We start from the raw sequence: 4,821 nt of genomic DNA, 5'->3' as shown, positions 1-4,821 counted from the left end.
GTGTGTGTGTGTGTGTGTGTGTGTGTGTGTGTGTGGATATATAGACTTGGCAGGTTAGACAGAAGTAACAGAGTCTTCCATGCTGTAGAGGAGAAGAAGAGACAGAGTGTCAGTGAGAGGTGTAAGAGAGAAAAGGTAAGAGAGAAGAGAGTGTTCATGATACCCGAGATGCAACTACTGTACAGGCTTCAACGAGCATACTCCATTACCTCGTGGCCCGGATGCTGCGTATGCATGGGCAGCACGTAAAGCAGTCCAGGGTTGTCAACTAACTATAAAAGCCAAAGACTCAGACGCCGATGCAGTAGTTCCGATGGAATCGGCTGCAGTGGATATATGCTCACAAAGACTGGGCGGGCGGGCCAAGGTTGTATAAGCAGGTCATAAAACGGACGCATCGCGCCGACCTTTTTAGATATGTACGAGTAAACCACAAAGCAAATACCGTGTAATAGCTGCCGCTGACTGCACACACCTGGGCGGGGCTCTCAGAGAAGCAGGTGCGCCTGCGCGCCGGATAACAGCGTGATCATGCACGCTTAACTGATTTATCCTCAGCGAACAATGGGATAATGATGCGCCAATTCTTTTTTTTTCCGCTCAAGGTGCTTCCGTTTTTTTCGCTCTGCGCAGTTATGACGACGATGACAATAATCAGGAAAAAGATTTGATCGGATTATCTGTATAATCGTGGCCATAAGGAACTATACGTATTTATCCTTGATTTACCGCGTATTTCCTGCATGGGCCTTGATTGCTGAGTAAGTGTAGATGTTTCGGGTTTCGGTTGAATCAGTGAATTTGCATAACTGTGGGCTCAAAGAATAAATATATTCATAATTTTCTTCTTTTTTTTTTTTCTTTCTTTCTTTCTTTCTTTATTCATTTCGTCCAAAACACAATCAGTGTCATCACCGACGTCATCGTCGTCAAGTGCCGTTGATGGTAGTGGCCATATACCACACGATACCTATTAAAATTAAACAGCTGGTATAGTTAGGTACGTGATGTGAGAGCCAAGATCAATAAATAAAGTGCCCGCAGTCGTACGTGAACGCGCGCACGCGCGCACTTACACTCGCTGTAATGATAAATGATGACCGGTCAATGCATAGAAGAGACTGCATGACCATGGAGACGTAAAGAAGGAGCGGGCTGCTAGTATGATATAACTATCTGTGTGCACATGTGAGATTTTACACAAGTCGGGAATTAATCCAGAGTGATTGTGTTTCGCGGACTCCAACCTTCGTTTCATAAGATGACACACCGATATAGATGCATTACGCCGATAAACGTGGGACATTGAAATATGAGTGCCTGCCTTCAATCGACCGAAGCAGCTACAGTTGGTCGCCTTACGTTACGGATACAATTAACAGACGCTCTTGAACTGCACGCGAGCGCAATTCCGTTTCCTTGTTTGCTCGCGCGGACCCGTGACCCAGTGGCTGCGTGTATGATATCCATTGGCCGTGTGAACGCGGATCGGCACTTTCACTTACTTCTGTCTGTGTCGACCGTGTCAAGTTATGTGCCTACTGCCATACATGGTCACATGGGGTGAGTGGGGTACGCAAGCCGCGGTTGAGTGCTGCCCCCATGGTCAAGCGTCTTGCCGGAGGAGTCCGGTATACTATTCCGACCTTGACTATATTACGGAAGTGACCATTCGGGGGCAGTTCGCTATATATGAGCGTTGTCCGACGTCCGCGCTTGCCTAAGTAGGCCCCGCTGGGAACAGGATTGGGGAATGCTGAGGCATGTCGACCCTACTGGTCACTGTGCTGCTCAGATATTGTGCACAATAAACACGCAAGCCTCGAAGCGGTCAGTCACTGGAACACGCTTAGCGTGTCCTTGAATTAGTAGTCACGGTTAGAGGTAGGCGTGTGTCAAAGGACAGCGCGGTAAGATTATGTAGTCCAGCTAGCATTGAGCAGCGAACACTCACTGATTTAGTCTTAGAATACCCGAAATGCGTGTGGCTGTATTTCCGCATGCCAGGTAGGCCTACTTCCGCCAAATTGAAAGTGAACCCAACGTGCGTGCTTTGAACTCAATGTCCCGCCATTAATAGAATGTTACATACAATCAAGAGTACATAACAGAGATTATCTCTATTATGTACTCTTGATATGTTACAATGGAGCTGTTGGTCACATGTAGTTAGAAGTATATATGTGGGAAGTCCAGCGAGATGGAGGCCCTCGCGTCATGCCCACCTCCGCGTTGTGTTTACGTGAGTGTCTGCTTGTGTGTGTGTGTGTGTGTGTGTGTGTGTGTGTGTGTGCGCGCACGCGCGTGTGTGCGCGCGCGCGTGCGTGTGTGTATGTGTGTGTGCGCGCATGAATGTGTGTACAGTTGTTTGTGATTGTATGTATGTGAATGTGTATGTGTATATTAATATGTGTATGGGCGCCCACGCGTGTGTACGAGTGTTTATGCTTGTATACGTTTGTATGCATATATGCGTATATGGGCATATATAATATACGCTTACCGATGTTATACTACTAACTACTCTAACCGAATAAATGATTTATTCCGCTGTTGGCATTGGGAGTACAGGAGTTCAGTTAGCATTATCGTGTGAGGGCGGGTCTCCACAGGCGTACTGGATAGCCTACAGAAGGTCGATATAGCAATTGGCGTTGCACCCCCGTTGTCAAACCAAGTCCCCTTAGAGACGACAAAACACAACCAAGAATGGGACGAACGAATACGGATTCTATATTAGCCACAATCATGTTGGAAGTAATTAAAGTAACTAGTGGAAATCTGTACAGGCATCCGGTAGAATGCACAGTTTCACACGCCTCACCTTTGGGATTCTGTGCACGCGCTATTGCTACCATGCCCCACCGCGCCCCCACCCCCGACCCCGCCCCGCCCCACCCCCGCCCCCACCCCGCCCCGCCCCGCCCCGCTCGCCACGCATGGTGAGGTCACCGTCACTGACCCTCAACGGCTATCTGTAGATCTGCAGATAAATCCTATGATCAGATTTAGGATGAATAGCTCGGGTGGTTTTTCTACGGGCAGAGCGATGATGCGAGAAGCAAGACACGCGCGGGCACGTAATTGTGCGCTTTACGAAAGCGCCTGACTTCTCGATGTATACGACTTCTATATATATTCTCTCTCTCTCTCTCTCTCTCTCTCTCTCTCTCTATATATATATATATATATATATTCTATTCTATATATTCTCGATTCTCGTGCAGACTAGCAGCGGGCTGTTTTTGTTATGAATTAATCTGACAAATATTGACTATATTTGCAATACACGAGCTCTGGCATTAGCCAACTCGAGGGTTGTTGCATGCCGGAGCTCTGTATGCGTCCAATAACGTTGGAATCGGCGCATGTCGCAAGCACTGCGACCAGATTCGACACGGGCAAGGCGTGCTTGCCTCGTGCGTCAAATCAGTTTAGTCTAGAATTGCGACAGAAGTTCCCTTCCCTACGCTGCGACTGTAGACGGTTCATCGGACCACACGCCCACGCAACACGGCGCATGATGACGACAAAGGGCCACGCGTCATCGCTGACGTGCGGCATGACGTCAGCACGCCCTCGTGACCCCGCTGATTCAGTTTGCCGGGCACGTATAGCGCAGTCGGCTCAATGGTTGGTTGATTTCGCGCATGAATTTTAACCTCGCACTAACGGACAAAACGCGCTAAGCTACTATGAATTCGCCACATCGGATCGAGTTGATACGTGCATGGGCCGCGTATGCGTGAAGCTAATGGCATTTAAATGTCACCGGCATCACAGCGACAGCGATTTCGACGCGACTGCGCGGCTCAGATTCGACGTCGACACTGCGTTTAATTTAGTGTAAATTTTCACGAATGTCACAATTTTTTATGCAAAATCATCGGGTCTCAACTATGTAATATAGGTATATATATATATATAATATCCGCAACTAAGGTAATATATTTACACCTCACTAAAGTACAAGCGCAAATAGTCGTTCCAGTGTTCCCGACGCTACTAGCTGTAAGCACAAACATCGGACCAGTTAAGCGCGATAAAGAAAGTAGAAATTGCTATATGTGTGGCATAATAGCGGGAATCATAATCTATGGATGCGTCTCCGTGGGTCACTTTCTTTTTGCCACCGTTTTCCACTCTGTTTGACCGTCTATCTCTCGAACATCTGGGAAATATGGCGATATTTGCGACTAGCTGATTTCGTGGATGAGCTATACTGATTGTCTAGCCACCCCCTTGTCGTTGGGCTTAAGCCCGGCGCACACGTGACTAATTTTACTCAAGTAAAATGATGCATGCGTCAAAATACTCACGCGAAATATTTTCAGCGTCCACCGCACACGTGAGTAAAATTACTCAAGGTATAAGTGGTAATGTAGATCACGTGCCTGTACAATATGGCGGATACCGATAGTTCGTCTGCATTCGAAGATGAAGAAAATTTATTGTTTCTTTTACTATGGTTTGCTTGCTCCCTTTTCTCCCTATTTTTAAAATCTGGGTTACTAACGACGTATAAGCATTCATAATCGGGCCAAAAATCCACCAATTTGTCTTCCGATAAAACATCCAAGACTATACTGGGCGCAGCCATTTTTAAAATGATTTAAACGCATGCGCTGTGAGTACCAGTGTTAAGTAAATTTACGCAGGTAGCGCGCACACGTTGAGTATTTTGACGCTTGAGTTAAAAATTATCAAACATGTTTGATATTGCGTTTCTTGATGCATGCGTCAGAAAACTCAAATGAAATCCGGCGCACACGTGAGTATTTTGACGCATGCATCATTTTCCTGAGTATAATTACTCACGTT

Source organism: Priapulus caudatus, unplaced genomic scaffold (genome assembly GCF_000485595.1).
Source record: "Priapulus caudatus unplaced genomic scaffold, Priapulus_caudatus-5.0.1 Scaffold8, whole genome shotgun sequence".
In the NCBI taxonomy this organism is placed as follows: domain Eukaryota; kingdom Metazoa; phylum Priapulida; class Priapulimorpha; order Priapulimorphida; family Priapulidae; genus Priapulus; species Priapulus caudatus.
Note: the sequence above shows the minus strand (reverse complement) of the source record.